Source organism: Periplaneta americana, chromosome 1, assembly GCF_040183065.1.
Source record: "Periplaneta americana isolate PAMFEO1 chromosome 1, P.americana_PAMFEO1_priV1, whole genome shotgun sequence".
Lineage (NCBI taxonomy): Eukaryota > Metazoa > Arthropoda > Insecta > Blattodea > Blattidae > Periplaneta > Periplaneta americana.
Genome location: NC_091117.1, coordinates 5,271,085 through 5,289,219, shown reverse-complemented (window position 1 = coordinate 5,289,219; position 18,135 = coordinate 5,271,085). Strand labels below are relative to the sequence as shown.

Sequence of the window (18,135 nt, the reverse complement as noted above, 5' to 3'; positions counted from 1 at the left end):
TCTTTTTAAATTACAGAGGCTATTCATAGACGATAAGATGATAATTGTAATTGTAATTCTTTATTTAACGTTCCTTTTAAACTACAGAGGCTATTCATATATGATAAGATGATAATTGCAATTGTAATTCTTTTTTTAACGTTATTTTTAAAATACAGAGGCTATTCATAGACGATAAGATGATAATTGTAATTGTAATTCTTTATTTAACGATCCTTTTAAACTACAGAGGCTATTCATAGACGATATGATGATAATTGTAAATGTAATTCTTTATTTAACGATCTTTTTAAATTACAGAGGCTATTCATAGACGATAAGATGATAATTGTAATTGTAATTCTTTATTTAACGTTCCTTTTAAACTACAGTGGCTATTCATAGACGATAAGATGATAATTGTAAATGTAATTCTTTATTTAACGATCCTTTTAAACTACAGAGGCTATTCATAGACGATAAGATGATAATTGTAAATGTAATTCTTTATTTAACGATCCTTTTAAACTACAGAGGCTATTCATAGACGATAAGATGATAATTGTAAGTGTAATTCTTTATTTAACGATCCTTTTAAACTACAGAGGCTATTCATAGACGATAAGATGATAATTGTAAATGTAATTCTTTATTTAACGATCCTTTTAAACTACAGAGGCTATTCATAGACGATAAGATGATAATTGTAAATGTAATTCTTTATTTAACGTTCCTTTTAAACTACAGAGGCTATTCATAGACGATAAGATGATAATTGTAAATGTAATTCTTTATTTAACGATCCTTTTAAACTACAGAGGCTATTCATAGACGATAAGATGATAATTGTAAGTGTAATTCTTTATTTAACGATCCTTTTAAACTACAGAGGCTATTCATAGACGATAAGATGATAATTGTAAATGTAATTCTTTATTTAACGATCCTTTTAAACTACAGAGGCTATTCATAGACGATAAGATGATAATTGTAAATGTAATTCTTTATTTAACGTTCCTTTTAAACTACAGAGGCTATTCATAGACGATAAGATGATAATTGTAATTGTAATTCTTTATTTAACGTTCCTTTTAAACTACAGAGGCTATTCATAGACGATAAGATGATAATTGTAATTGTAATTCTTTATTTAACGTTCCTTTTAAACTACAGAGGCTATTCATAGACGATAAGATGATAATTGAAAATGTAATTCTTTATTTAACGATCCTTTTAAACTACAGAGGCTATTCATAGACGATAAGATGATAATTGTAAATGTAATTCTTTATTTAACGATCCTTTTAAACTACAGAGGCTATTCATAGACGATAAGATGATAATTGTAATTGTAATTCTTTATTTAACGTTCCTTTTTTGCAATTCTCTATTTAACGTCCCATAGTCTGTGTTGTCCCAAAATCTCTCATCACGCACAGCTATGTAACAAGTCAGCACAGTCCAGATGATATCACCAGTCTTGTTCCCTGTCACAACTGTGACACTAACAAATGATGATTATGCTCACGTTGGGTCCTTCAGCACTGCATGTGTGGAGAGGAGAAAGTCATGTTAGCGCTGGATAAGTATATTAAGAGGCCCGTAAAGGCCACACAGCCCATACCATAAATTTGTACACACACGAGGAAGTGGCGAGGCTGGTGATTTATTGCACGGGCCGACCACATGTGGGCGATGTGAACCAGCTTCATTACAATGGACCAGGTTTGCAGTCCGCTTTGGAAAGGAACCGTGTTTACGAAAGCTTAAAGATGATTACAATGGGATGTTTATACATCACTTCCACAATATACGAAATATATTCAGATTGTATTGTTGGCCTACTTACTTACTTAAAAATGGCTTTTAGAGAACCCGGAGGTTCATTGCCGCCCTCACATAAGCCCGCCATCGGTCCCTATCCTGAACAAGATTAATCCAGTCCCTACCAACATATCCCACCTCCCTCAAACCCAATTTAATATTATCCTCCCATCTACGTCTCGGCCTCCCCAAAGGTCTTATTCCCTCCGGCCTCCCAACTAACACTCTATATGCATTTCTGGATTCGCCCATACGTGCTACATGCCCTGCCCATCTCAAACGTCTGGATTTAATGTTCCTAATTATGTCAGGTGAAGAATACAATGCGTGCAGTTCTGTGTTGTGTAACTTTCTCCATTCTCCTGTAACTTCATCCCTCTTACTCCAAAATATTTTCCTAAGCACCTTATTTTCAAACACTCTTAATGTCTGTTCCTCTCTCAAAATGAGAGTCCAAGTTTCACAACCATACAGAACAACCGGTAATATAACTGTTTTATAAATTCTGACTTTCAGATTTTTTGACAGCAGACTGGATGATAAAAGCTTCTCAACCGAATAATAACAGGCATTCCCCATATTTATTCTGTGTTTAATTTCCTCCCGATTGTCATATATATTTTTTGCTACTGTTGCTTCAAGATATTTTTTATTTTTTCCACCTTTTCAAATGATAAATTTCCAGTTTTTATATTTCCATTTCGTAGTATGTTCTGGTCGAGAGACATAATCATCCAATTCAGAGACACGATTTTTAATTTTAATTACAGTTGTTATTTATTATTATTATTATTATTATTATTATGTACATTTTTATACGTCAAATGGATATAGTTCAATTCTAATTATAAATATCTTTATTTTTTTAACTAAGGCGTGGCCTTTAAAGAGCTGTCAAAATTATTTTTTCATCAAAGAATTCTTTTTTACAAATTTCTGATTACAAATCGTGTAACTTATTGTTCTAAAGTTGGCTCCCTGAATTTACTACATGAATGTAGCGGAGGATAATTTTAATTTACATAAATATTCATTTTGCTTTCAAATTCATTTCTCGTAAGTTTGTTTTTCTTGATTCAAGACCAACTTTTTTATGCCAAATATTAATCAATCTGGATGAAATTTTTACTGCAAGTATTTATGAGGTAGCTGCATGTTTCTATGCATTTATTATGTAAGAACTGCTGCTACTTCATTGTATTTATATTTTTTCGTGAATTACAGAAAAAATAATATTTTCAAATTTTCAAAAAAAAAAAAATGGAAGTGTATAAATGATATATTTCATAAAATGCATTCATAGACATGTTCTCTATGTCTTATGAATGTAACCAATACAAAGGTAACTTAAAAATTGAGATCTACTAAAACCTTGGTTTGAAAATATTTTTAAAAGAAATAAATAAATAAAAAATAAAAAAACAAAAACCTATGGGAGTACAAAATTGTGATTTTCTTAGTTCTTCACATAGTAAATATGCTGTCAAAATTTGTTTGAAAAAAATCATTAGAAAGAAAGTTGCCATTTTTAGTGAAGTGTGCCCTTAAACATCTGAAAGAGCTTTTCTTTTCCATTAGGCTAATATAGAGAATTTCACGTTAAGAAAAACAGCATTGGTTTTATAGGCCTTGCCTAGTACATTGTACAAGCTATATGGTAGATAGGCGTTTCTATGGCAACAGGTCATTTGATGGAATAGCCCCGTATGCTCAATGCTGTTTTCTTAATACTTCATTTTTTGTTTTATACAGAAGCATGGTTACCATGGTCACAATTTAACTGTTGATACATTTCATTAGTCCTCATCTTATGAAAGTGGTTATATTGACGAAATGAAAAATGAAACAAGATGTTTTTAACAGAAAATGATATTTTTATGCCTCTGACATCACCATAGTTTCTGAATTTTACTTCTATTCTACTCCCAGTTGACTCAGAAATAGTTGGCCGATTTGGATGAGTTTGTTAAAAAGTGTGCATACCTCTTGTGTACGTCTTCTGTCACCAAATCATACCATCGTCAGAATCTGAATTATTTTATTTTCTATTAAGAACATCTTGTTTATGTTGATTTCTTTAATAAAATGATTCATAATATAAGACTAACAAAATGAATCAACAATTAAGTTGTTGCTATAGCAACTATAACTATAGTGCTCTGTAAAAAAACAAATGAAATATAAGAAAGAAAATATATTTTTTCAAATGATATTAAAAAACTATAGCGTTCCATTTAAAAATATTCTCAATGACGTAGTAACTCGAGCAACAATAGTCGCAAAATATTTTTTTTTTCCTTAAAAAATATTCCTTTCTAAATACAAGGCTTGACATGTCTGAGCTTTTCTTTTTTGTCCAAATCCCTTCATTCAATTTTAATTGCAATTATGCGTTACTTTTGAAACACCCTGTATTATATATAAACAAATATGAAAGTTGAACCTGTTTCCTATCATCTATTGAGCTTATATTGGAAATGAAGGCTGTCATAATGGGTCCTATACGTATTACCAATTTCCCCGAGTGTTGCAGAAGGGGCAGATACGATCTCTGGCGTGGGCATGACGTGTGCCTAGCGAGCTCTTGTGATTAACATTTACAGTGTGCTTGTTCTTGTGGGTAATTATTGTGAACACACCCAACAACAGTTACTTTTTGTTCATGGGTGATTCAACATTAAAACACCAGGTGTCAGGTGCACATATGAACTGTAACGTAGAAGGATAGAACTGTTTCTGTCACAATTTCTTATGGTTCACTAAGGGGGAGGGGAAAAGAGTATTGAAAACGTCAATCGTTTACTAGTAGATTAATTCAACAGTTATTAACAGCAAGAACACACGAAGAACTTCCTCCAAACTAGTCTCCATTATTTTCAATGGCATACACAATCTTTCTGCCAATTGTTCAATATGGTGGCGATACTATTCCTTGGAATTCGTGGTGAAAAGCTCATGTAATTCCAGAATTTTATCACAATTATTCAAGCAGGCCTATCATGTGCATAGAAAATAGTCGTCGATCGCGATAAATCACAGCTGGAAAGTTCTAGGAACGAATGTCATGGAACCTCAAATAGGCTACATTCTAGTTCTCAACTTACTAGTCTGTATAGCTGAACTGATGAATTGTTTATGATTATAAATTGAATTAATCTGCTTACTTTGTATTGTATATGTCTGTATAGTTTTGGCCGATGAATTGTATATGCTTTAAATTGAATAGTAATCTGTATAGCTCTACTGATAAATTGTTTGTGTTTGTAATTTGAAGTAGTTTGCATGATATGTATTATCAATTTCTGTATATCACAACTGATTGAATTGTTTATGCCTTAAATTTAATTAACTTGTTTTGTATTATACATATAACTCAACTTATGAATGATCGTTTGCGTTTGTAAATTTAATAATCAGATTGGCTATGTATTGTATACTTTTAGTAGAGCCATCGATGTAGCTCAGTCGGCAGACTCGCTGGGCCGCTGATCCGGAGCTGCGTTCGGGCTTGGGTTGGATCCCCCTTCGGTCTCATTGAATGGTTTCTTCCGAGGTTTTCCCCAGCCGTGGGACTGAAGTCCTCGGCATCAATCCCTTTGATTTGATTACCTGGTTGGGTTTTTCCGAGGTTTTCCCCAACCTAAAGGCAAATGCCGGGTAATATTTTGGCGAATCCTCGGACCTCACCTCATCTCACTACATCTCGCCAAAACATTGTAAAAAAATTGCACAAAATTGTAAAAATTGTAGAAAATTACTAAATTGTAAAACTGTAAAAATTGTAAAATATTGTAAAAATTGTAATTGTAATATTGTAAAATGTTGACTTGTTCCACATCTTAAAACTTCATTGCTCATTTAAGATCTATGGAATATAATAAATGAATGAATGAATGAATGAATGAATGGATGAATGAATGAATGAATGAATGAACTATTCAAATAATAACTTCAGATAGGTGTCCATACCGTGGTTATTCTGTTAGGATGGTGTCACCTTCGTTGAACAGTTTGAACCAAATCGAGATGGAGCTTAAAATGAGAGGATTCAATCCGGCATCTGAATTAGAATCCGGTGTGGCTTGGCGGATAGGGCGTCAGAACGTAGAGCTGAAAACCCGGGTTCGAATCCCGGTGCCTGAGAGAATTTTTCTCCGCTCCACCGATCCTCCATCATATGATAACGAAGAATTCCTGCACGAAAATATCATAAGTACTTTTGTACATAGCTATAAATCGATACAGTTCTTTTAGATTATGCATTAACACTTCACCTTCAGTTTTGTAAATTTATTTCTTAGCTCGTCCTTCCACACTTAATATTTTTTTTCCAACAATTAAGGCTGGTTCACAACAAACCGGGAACGAGAACCAGAATGGAAACGAGAAGCTGAGGACGTGAATATGAAAATTTTTGATTCACAATAAACCGAGAACATAGACGACTATGCATATCGATATGCATGTCAATAACGATATGTAAAGTCGATATTACGCATTCTGATGTTATTTGTGTATAATTGACCAATGGCGTTCTCTCATGAGTACAAGGCAGCCAACATAAACACAGGTTAACCAACTTCGAAATTTCAACTGAAACATTTCATTAGGTACGGTACTATAAATATGCCCATGCATCTTTATTATCACAACCTATTTTAAGTCTACCATGACGTAAAATAATTAGAGAAGAAACATTTGTAATAGATGATGAGAGAGAGATGGAACGGAGAAAAATTCTCTCCGGCGCCGGGATTTGAACCCGGGTTTTCAGCTCTCCGTGCTGATGCTTTAACCACTAAGCCACGCCGGATACAATCCCGACACCGTTGAGAATCGTCTCAGATTAAGCTCCATCTCTTGGGTTCCCTCTGGTGGCCGCCCTCTGCACTACGTCATAGATGTCTATGCACGCAGGACCGAAGTCCATACATGTGTAGAGGTGCACTCAGATGAGTGACTGGTTGGCCGGGTCCGACGGTATGGGCGCCGTCTTTAAATCACAAAGTGATTTATTACGCATATCATATTTATTTTGATGTACCGAAGTACATATGATATTTCCATGCAGATATTCTGTTTTCTCAGATGATGAGAGAGAGATGGAACGGAGAAAAATTCTCTCCGGCGCCGGGATTTGAACCCGGGTTTTCAGCTCTCCGTGCTGATGCTTTAACCACTAAGCCACGCCGGATACAATCCCGACACCGTTGAGAATCGTCTCAGATTAAGCTCCATCTCTTGGGTTCCCTCTGGTGGCCGCCCTCTGCACTACGTCATAGATGTCTATGCACGCAGGACCGAAGTCCATACATGTGTAGAGGTGCACTCAGATGAGTGACTGGTTGGCCGGGGTCCGACGGTATGGGCGCCGTCTTTAAATCACAAAGTGATTTATTACGCATATCATATTTATTTTGATGTACCGAAGTACATATGATATTTCCATGCAGATATTCTGTTTTCTCAGATGATGAGAGAGAGATGGAACGGAGAAAAATTCTCTCCGGCGCCGGGATTTGAACCCGGGTTTTCAGCTCTCCGTGCTGATGCTTTAACCACTAAGCCACGCCGGATACAATCCCGACACCGTTGAGAATCGTCTCAGATTAAGCTCCATCTCTTGGGTTCCCTCTGGTGGCCGCCCTCTGCACTACGTCATAGATGTCTATGCACGCAGGACCGAAGTCCATACATGTGTAGAGGTGCACTCAGATGAGTGACTGGTTGGCCGGGGTCCGACGGTATGGGCGCCGTCTTTAAATCACAAAGTGATTTATTACGCATATCATATTTATTTTGATGTACCGAAGTACATATGATATTTCCATGCAGATATTCTGCTTTCTCTGAGAAAGCAGAATATCTGCATGGAAATATCATATGTACTTCGGTACATCAAAATAAATTTGTAATAGAACAAAAATGAACACAACAGTAGTTATTGAATTGAAGCATGAATATGTAGTGTGTAATACAACCAATACAGTAATAAAATATGATTCACTTACGATCGGTGTTCAAAGATGCAGCTATTGAAAGCCACGTATTCTCCTTCATTTTCTCATCTTTATACGAGGCGCGCCGCTTATCGTAAACGTGAGGATTTTCCTCAACACTCAATATTAGAATCTCATCAAATAAAACTTGCTCCATGATGCAAAGCACAGAACAAAATAATGCATAGGTTATGTCACGGTCTTCTTGCTACAAAATATACGACGACAAAATAGTTTTTAGATGGCAATAGAATGAATCTAGTGGGCTGTGATCGGAAACGTGAACGCCAAAGTTGAAACTTGGCCAACTATGCGTTCCCGATCCCGGGCTCCGGCAAGCTTTTCGTTAATTGTGAATGCTCACATTTAAATGTATACATTTAAACAATTTTACCGTTTTCGTTTTCGTTACGATTCTCGTTTCCGGTTTATTGTGAACCAGCCTTTACATATTAAAACACGTTAATTACTCTTTTCCCATCGCAGGTTCTGAACTTAAAAACTCAGCTCCCACAAATGGGCTTTCTGGTTTCGAACACGTGTAACTTACGTTTAATGAAACTCAGTTACTTGAACTTCACACCGATACAAAAAGAAGCTCAGAAAGTTCTGTTTTAGTACATCACATGTGATAAGACTGCTACGTAATAACATTTTTGTTCATTGTTGAGTCCTAATGGCTGCTACGGAGGACGGATTTCTGGTTTTAGGGCCTGCAGGAACTTTAGAATCTTCCATCCAGTCGACTTCGGTATTAATTGCAGCTCCCCGCTGGCTCTGATGTAAGATTTTCGCGGACTACGTGAGAAACTTTCATGGACACGCTTAACTTATTCCTAGCTTGCTGGCAAGTCTGATTGACTTCCTCTCACAAATGCATCCCCTTGCCTTAAAATCGAAGTAGAGTAAGGGAGGGTATTGTCGGATACCATTTTGATGTTTCAAAATAAAGGTAATTGAAAAAAGTTAGAACTGGAATTACTTAGTATTGTAATAACCTCTTGGGGTTCCTGCAGATTGTACATAAGTATTAGGTAATTTACATAATATGTATTTGCTGTATAACTTGCAAAGACAAAACAGAAATAATATCATCACTGAGAGAATGGGAAGCTAATGTCGGATACATTAGACATTATTATGTAAGAGGTATGATAATGCATTTAAAATAATACTAGTGGCTTGTGCAGCAAATACTGCTGCAAACTAAGTTCGTTAGACGTTCAAATAAAAATTTTTCAGATTTATTTTCAATGAAGAATACTTGTCTTTTTGATAGTTATTTGCTTCCATAATAATGAAACATACTCCCTCTGAATGGATTTTTTTTAGGCCAAATACTTTTTCTTGAACCTATCCAACTTCAGTTTTTGAGTTTCAACGCGAAAACGCAAGTATCAATGTCAGGACGATAGCAGTACCTATTTCAGGTCATTGTGGATTGTAGGCAAAAGTTAAAAAAATGTCAGGTTTGCTAAGCTTTCGAACAATAGCATTTTCGTATAGCTGCTGCATGTAGAACTTGAAATGTAGAGCGTAAAATCATTTTATCCTACTAAGAGATCTTGCTGAAATTATCTGGAGACTACAAAATTTTCTAGGCCTCTTATTTTATCAGTAAGTAATACCTTTTTATCTTTCCTTAGGAACTGTAATTTTTGCGCTCTCTCGAGCCAATACTGAAGACTATGACACATATCAATATCTACACTACACCGCCATTAAGTATATGAAAATGACCCAACCCCACTGGGTTAATAAGTATAAAAATATTTGATTTTTAATAGCAATATTATTATCTTACTTAAGTTTTGTAGTTATATATAGCAGCCACTCAGTAAATTATAGGAATGAAGATCTAAATTAAGATATTCTCTACATTTACTTACATAACCACAAAACGTTTCACTTTCATGTCATCAATATAGCATCAATATTATGTACAATTAATGAAAAATAGATGCATCATGATATTAACTATAATAATATTTAATTTCTAATGGTAATAATGTCATCAAACCACCTCAAGTTTCGTAGGTTTGAATATCCAATACACAGCTGTAATCAGAAAATTATCAACTGCAGAATCAGTTTTTAATAACAAATTGAATTGAGCTCTAAATATGTCGGCAATCCTGCAGGTCATGGCCATCGTGTAATAGCCTATTGTTTATTGTAGTGTGTGTTTTGTTCTGAAATTCAATCAAGTCGGCCGTGATTGAATAAAATTAGTTCTCAAAACTGACAAGAGATGGATTTTGGAAAATAGGAAAATTATGTAGGAAAATTGACATTTCACTGAAAACTACTACTTTTCCGAAAAACGTTGGATGCCAGGCATGAAAATGAGGGGTCACTCATTAAAATCCGTTCAGCCGTTTTCCCGTAATTTCCATTACCAGTTCAAATTATATATATATATAGATATTGCATATCAGAAACTATTACAATAGTGTTCTGTCTAGCCAACTGATATGCAAGCCTTTTAACATCATTTCTGGTTCATCCAAAATATTTTCTCTCCATCATTAACACATAGTCAACTAGCTTCTCTTCAAGTGAAGCTGGGAGTATTAGTTTTCGTCCAAGTTTCGATTTAACGGCTTTGGTGGCCTCAGAGTTGGACCGTACATAATCAAATAACGTTGATCTTTTGGAAGCAGCAAGATAGCCCATTCTTTTCTCCTGTACTGCGACAATGGCATTTACCATATTTTCAGACTTCCATTTTTTTAGACGGAATCTCTTTTTTCTTTGACTTTAGGCATCTAAAAATATCAGAAGAAGAAACAATTCGTTACTTCATAATATTCGATTAATTAGAAAATTAATTACTTACATTAATTAAAAATACCCATGAGTGAAAATGTAGTGGTTTGTTATAGAAAACATATAAATGGTTTTAAGGCAGCTTTTATGTAGCGAGCAGCATTGAAAGACAGCCGACAATGCCCTTGGCTAGTATCCGACATTGCCCTCAGCTTGTATCCGACATTGGCCGACTCTTCACAAACAGTAAAACAAGCCAGCTGCATGAAACATGTTGTCGATAGCATATCTGCAATTAGAGAATTAAGAAGCCTTATCTATGGTGTATCAAACAGTGCATACCATGTTGTGTGAATATAAGAATAACTTGTAACGAATAAATCACATTACTTACCCTCAAAAATTTTTTTTTTTTTTTTTTTTTTTGCAGAAACGTTGAAAGCACGCTATTCACACACAGTGAAGCACTCAACAGTAATGGCTATTCATGCAGATGTTCGTCTACTTATAGAGAACGTAATGCATTATTTTCACATCAGATTGCACAATTCGATGGAAAAGAAATATGTTACCCGAGATTATCCGACAATCCCCTCCCTTACTCTACTGCTTGCGAATTGTAGAACCACTGGATGGTTCTGCACCAAGAACCTTGTTCGGGGAATGTCGCTGGATACTAATAACTGACTCAACATGAAAATCATGCATACAAATAGCTTTTCTGTCCTCTATAGCAGTCATTTCATTTCAACAATGAACAAATAGTATTACGCAGCAGTCTTACCACATGCGATTTACTAAAATAAAACTTTCCTCTTTCTATCTGTATGAATTTTAAGTATCCAAGTTTCATTAGACTTAAATTACATGTGTTCGAAACCGAGAAACCTGTACACTCAAGGATATTTTTATTATTTTCAAGCCATTTAACTGCACTATATCAACTACTATGTTATTTAGCGTCCATGGAATTGGTGATAGCGAGATGAGGCCGAGGACATATTTTGTTATAACAAAAGAAACACGTGTTGCTATGGTAACAGAAAAGCGTATTCAAGTAATTATAAAATCAATGCAAAACTTATGGCCCATTCACAATGAAAATTAAGCATAAACATGACATAAACAGAGAAGTTTGCCGTCAGGTTACAAAATGGGATCATTCACGATTTACATAAACACTGTCATTAACATTGCCATAGAGGTTAACATGAAAGTTTGAAAACTCCAAACTTTCATTTTTTTTAACCCAAGAAGACTTTATGGTATAAAATATACCTTATAGTTAAGCTCATAATACTTGCTTACTTACTTACTGGCTTTTAAAGAACCCGGGGGTTCATTGCCGCCCTCACATAAGCCCGCCATCGGTCCCTATCCTGAGCAAGATTAATCCAGTCTCTATCATCATATCCCACCTCCCTCAGATCCATTTTAATATTATCTTCCCATCTACGTCTCGGCCTCCCTAAAGGTCTATTTCCCTCCGGCCTCCCAACTAACACTCTATATGCATTTCTGGATTCGCCCATACGTGCTACATGCCCTGCCCATCTCAAACGTCTGGATTTAATGTTCCTAATTATGTCAGGTGCAGTTCTGTGTTGTGTAACTTTCTCCATTCTCCTCTAACTTCATCCCTTTTAGCCCCAAATATTTTCCTAAGCACCTTATTCTCAAACACCCTTAACCTATATTCCTCTCTCAAAGTGAGAATCCAAGTTTCACAACCATAAAGAACAACCGGTAGTATAACTGTTTCATAAATTCCAACTTTCAGATTTTTTGACAGCAGACTAGATGACAAAAGCTTCTCAACCGAATAATAACAGGCATTTCCCATATTTATTCTGCGTTTAACTTCCTCCCGAGTGTCATTTATATTTGTTACTGTTGCTCCAAGATATTTGAACTTTTCCACCTCTTCAAAAGATAAATTTACAATTTTTATATTTCCATTTCGTACAATATTCTCGTCACGAGACAATTAGGGGATGTTACAGAAATAAAATGTCTAGCGTAACACAACACCGTTTATATCTTAGAAGTGTCAACAGTGTTACTAAGGGATTGGTTTACAAAATTAGGGCAAACATTGCTAATGAAAAGTTTTTCTCTACTTTCAAATTCGCCTTGCAAAACTAGCGATTTAATTTTAAAACTGAATCTTCATGTTTTATGTTTTAAATAATATATCTTGTCTTATTTAATGACTTGCAGGTATCTTTTGCACGGCCCTTTAAGAGTTTAAGTGCCTGCAACACAGTATCTTACCTACTGTATTGACACATATGGAGTCCCCATCGTTAAGTGGACCAGCCTGCATAGCGGACAGGTAATGGACAAGAGCAGACAATGGTGCCCTCCCACGCGCTCTCATGAATAAGGTTAGCAGTCACAATCTAACAAAGCCATGCGCATTCTTGTACTCCCCTGCTTACGTTAATGATCTGCGCTTATCGCAATCTGGAACGAACAAAGGAGAGCACGTTTCATCAGTGTTGCCACGTCCTGTCAGCAAAATGTCCTCACGAAATTCCGAAGGCTCTTATACAATCCTCCCCACCACCTCTATCAAATAATTACACATATTTGTCAACATTACGTTCAGAATAGGATTTGTTTTCTTTGCTTGCTAATGAAAATAATATTAAAAGATGGGAGAGTAATGGATATAGTATCAAACTAATAATAATAATAATAATAATAATAATAATAATAATAATAATAATAATAATAATAATTTGAAGGATTCGTAACAATAATGCCAGTTTCTGTCAGATGCGTTTCCAGTTCACTGCAGGCTAAAGCAAGGAGATGCACTATCACCTTTACTTTTTAACTTCGCTCTAGAGTATGCCATTAGGAAAGTCCAGGATAACAGAGAGGGTTTGGAATTGAACGGGTTACATCAGCTGCTTGTCTATGCGGATGACGTGAATATGATAGGAGAAAATCCACAAACGATTAGAGAAGACACGAGAATTTTACTTGAAGCAAGTAAAGAGATAGGTTTGGAAGTAAATCCCGAAAAGACAAAGTATATGATTATGTCTCGTGTCCAGAATATTGTACGAAATGGAAATATAAAAATTGGAAATTTATCTTTTGAAGAGGTGCAGAAGTTCAAATATCTGGGAGCAACAGTAACAAATATAAATGATACTCGGGAGGAAATTAAACATAGAATAAATACTGTATGGGAAATGCCTGTTATTATTCAGTTGAGAAGCTTTTATCATCCAGTCTGCTGTCAAAAAATCTGAAAGTTAGAATTTATAAAAAAAATTATATTACCGGTTGTTCTTTATGGCTGTGAAACTTGGACTCTCACTCTGAGACAGGAACATAGGTTAAGGGTATTTGAGAATAAGGTGCTTAGGAAAATATTTGGGGCTAAGAGGGATGAAGTAACAGGAGAATGGAGAAAGTTACACAACAAAGAATTGCACGCATTGTATTCTTCACCTGACATAATTAGGAACATTAAATCCAGACGTTTGAGATGGGCAGGGCATGTAGCACTTATGGGCGAATCCAGAAATGTATATAGAGTGTTAGTTGGGAGGCCGGAGGCAAAACGTCCTTTGGGGAGGCCGAGACGTAGATGGGAAGATAATATTAAAATGGATTTGAGGGAGGTGGGATATGATGATAGAGAATGGATTAATCTTGCTCAGGATAGGGACCGATGGCGGGCTTATGTGAGGGCGGCAATGAACCTCCGGGTTCCTTAAAAGCCAATAAGTAATAATAATAATAATAATAATAATAATAATAATAATAATAATAATAATAATAATAAATACATGTAATATTAACTAACTAACGCAATTCTTAAAAAAAATCCTTTCATTACGTATTGAAATGTTCAATATTGAATGCTTAGTGCAATTTTCCTAATGAAATTCATAAGAAAACTCTACAAGCTGAAAATGATAAGGACTACTTCATCTTTTGCGAATGAATACAATTCTTTTAGCAAAAATTAGTAAGCTGGATTTATGTAGAATTCCGAAGGCCGTCAGAAGTTGCATTGTTATAGCGTATTAAAATATGAACAAATGAAAGTCTACAATATATTAAAACAGTATGGACAATTCAAAGATTTTCCTGAACTAACTCCTTTTGCTATGTTTAATTAATTCTTCTTCTACTTCTTTAAATAATAAAACTGGTGGTGTCCAAGGCCCCTAAGAAAATTATACTTCTACATTATGTTTTTCACAAATCTTGCATTGTATTTTCGAAGTATTAAAATCCGGATATTTAGGAAATAGTGATCTTTCAAAATTGAATGCATATTTTTTACAGCATGTTGACGTTACATGCTAATAATAATAATAATAATAATAATAATAATAATAATAATAATAATAATAATAATAATAATTTCTTTTAAATGTAAATTAGAAAAATATCTTATGATGAGTTGCCAGACCTAACACGTTGCAAATATTTAATGGAATGTATTCCACTGTATTTATTTTTATTTATTTTTTTTTGTTTCTTATTTTTATTGTGTTATCATGTAAATCGTATTTATTTATCACTTAAAACCAGTATGTATCCCACTGTGTTGGTTTTTTTATTATTAATCTATTTTTATTGTGTACATTTTATTCAATTTTCGGTTTTTGGTTTAATTATGTGAATCCTACTTACTTGTAATCTAATACTAATATGTATACCTAACAACATTAATATGTATTCCACTATGTTTATTTTTATTTTATGAGGTAAATTTTTATGTAACTACCTCTTTTGGTCTCATTATGTAGCTAAATTGTATCAATATGTAATTACTTAATTCCGATCCAGTTTTATGTTCAACTATGTAAGCAAGTTTTAATCCTGGTTGAGTGTAAGAGAAGGCCTTACGGCCTTAACTCTGCCAGGTTAAATAAATATCATTTTAATGTACCGAAGTACATATGATATTTCCATGTAGATATTCTGCGTCATCGTACCATGAAAGAGTAATGGAACGGAGAAAAATTCTCTCCGGCGCCGGGATTTGAATCCGGGTTTTCAGCTCTACGTGCTGATGCTTTATCCACTAAGCCATACCGGATACCCACCCCGGCGTCGGACAGAATCGTCTCAGTTTAAGTTCCAACTCTTGGGTTCCCTCTAGTGGCCGCCCTCTGCACTACGTCATAGATGTCTATGAACGTAGGACTGAAGTCCACACATGTGCTGAGGTGCACTCGTTATGAGTGGATAAAATAATATATATGACAAGCGTAAATCACTTCGTCATTTAAGACGGCGCTTATTCCGTCGGATCCCGGCCATCTAGTCACTCATAACGAGTGCACCTCAGCACATGTGTGGACTTCAGTCCTACGTTCATAGACATCTATGACGTAGTGCAGAGGGCGGCCACTATAGGGAACCCAAGAGTTGGAACAATCTGAGACGATTCTGTCCGACGCCGGGGTGGGTATACGGTGTGGCTTAGTGGATAAAGCATCAGCACGTAGAGCTGAAAACCCGGGTTCAAATTCCGGCGCCGAAGAGAATTTTTCTCCGTTCCATTACTCTTTCATCGTAGGTTAAATAAAGCCATTATTATTATTATTATTATTATTATTATTATTATTATTATTATTATTATTATTATTATCTATACCAATAATAAATCTGTAGCCGAAATTTTTCTGGTAATTTTCGATTTTCCAAAAATAATTGGTCCTAACATATATAATTAACCACCCTGAAACCGAAAATCGCTTTTTTGAAATTTTTGTTTGTATGTCTGTCTATCTGTATGTTTGTTACCTTTTCACGCGATAATGGATGAACGGATTTCTATGAAAATTGGAATATAAATTATGTTCGTTGTAACTTAGATTTTAGGCTATATGGCATTCAAAATACATTATTTAAAAGGGGGGGGGGGTTATAAGCGGGCCTGAATTAAATAAATCGAAATATCTCGCTTATTATTGATTTTTGTGAAAAATGTTACATAACAAACGTTTCTTTGAAAATAATTTGAGATAAGTTTTATTCCTTGAAAAATTTTGATAGGACTGATATTTAATGAGATAAATGAGTTTTAAAATTAAAATAACTGCCATCTAAGGCCGTATAATGAAATAATGACTTCGTCTATAAGGGGCCTTGGACAGCAACAATCGAAAGCTATGAAAGATAGCCCACAGAGAATGTTTCTGTGTTTGTATGAAGTAATATTGGAAGCTAAATTAACCGATTTGTATAATTAATTATTATTTCACCATTGGAAAGTGTAGTTTCTCTAGATGGACATAATGCTATAATGTTATTACAGTAACTTCTGATATAATATAATATAATATAATATAATATAATATAATATAATATAATATAATATAACACTATATAATATAATATAATTTAAGTTATTTGAACGGTTCAGAACCATAGTGGGCCAAACGCCATTTACTGAATACGTAGAAAACAAGGGTTAAAATTAAGTTATTACCATAATTCAATGGAAACCTATAACAAGTAAAATAAAATATATATATTAAATCTAAATGCTGTCAATGTTCATTAAACTATGGTTGCATGTAATAAAAATTGCAAACATGTTAAAGGAATTGTCATTGCACGAAATGGGTGTCTCTGTACCAAAATGACCGCATTTTAATTATTTGGATGCAATTTAAATTAAGTAACATATTAAACGATTTATCCTTCTATCAAACACGAATGTTCCCTGAATCAAATGTCCTATTTTAATTATGTAATTACTTTATATTTATTTCTAACGGGTGCAGCGGAGCGCACGGGTACGGCTAGTTATTCAATAAAGAGCAAGTATACATGTACAGACTTGAAACAATACCTACAATTGAGACTGTCTATGAAAAATAACATAAGACCAAAAAGAGGTAATTTTAAAGAAACCGATGTTGAAGGTTCCAACCTTCAAACTAAGTTCGCTAGTTATATTTCAGTTTTAATTAAGAGGAAATATAAAAGAAACAAAATCTGAAATGTTATCTCTCAAGCAAAGCAGAATGTTTGTTTTATTATTATAAAGGAGTCTTATTTCACAAAGAAACAAAAGAACCATTTTCCCACAAACGAGAGAGTTGAGCAGGCATTAAACACAACATAATATATAGCTAACCTTAGTTAATATGAAATGGCCTTCACAACATGAAGGGTATAATAAAGACATCTTCCGAAAAGGCCACATAAACCTGTAGGGCCGTCTGTTTCTTTTATTAGTGTTTTTTCAAATGTATTATATATTTTTCTATAAATAGTATTATATATTTTTTCTATAAATGATACTCGGGAGGAAATTAAACACAGAATAATATGGGAAGTGCCTGTTATTATTCGGTTGAGAAACTTTTATCATCCAGTCTGCTGTCAAAAAATCTGAAAGTTAGAATTTATAAAACAGTTATATTACCGGTTGTTCTTTTGGTTGTGAAACTTGGACTCTCACTTTGAGAGAGGAACATAGGTTAAGGATGTTTGAGAATAAGGTGCTTAGGAAAATATTTGAGGCCAAGAGGGATGAAGTTACAGGAGAATGAAGAAAGTTACACAATGCAGA

The 18,135-nt window shown here is 34.5% G+C and overlaps 1 protein-coding gene and 3 non-coding genes across 8 annotated transcripts in view; all 4 read right to left on the bottom strand.

The window, feature by feature from the left end:
- The window catches only part of Shrm (shroom), a 461,262-nt gene that overhangs the window by 295,186 nt on the left and 147,941 nt on the right, over nucleotides 1–18,135 (bottom strand). The window lies entirely within an intron of this gene.
- TRNAS-GGA (transfer RNA serine (anticodon GGA)) lies at nucleotides 6,545–6,616 on the bottom strand. The gene has a single exon. It is a non-coding gene; the product is annotated as a tRNA-Ser (tRNA).
- TRNAS-GGA (transfer RNA serine (anticodon GGA)) lies at nucleotides 6,926–6,997 on the bottom strand. The gene has a single exon. It is a non-coding gene; the product is annotated as a tRNA-Ser (tRNA).
- On the bottom strand, nucleotides 7,308–7,379 carry TRNAS-GGA (transfer RNA serine (anticodon GGA)). Its single transcript has one exon. It is a non-coding gene; the product is annotated as a tRNA-Ser (tRNA).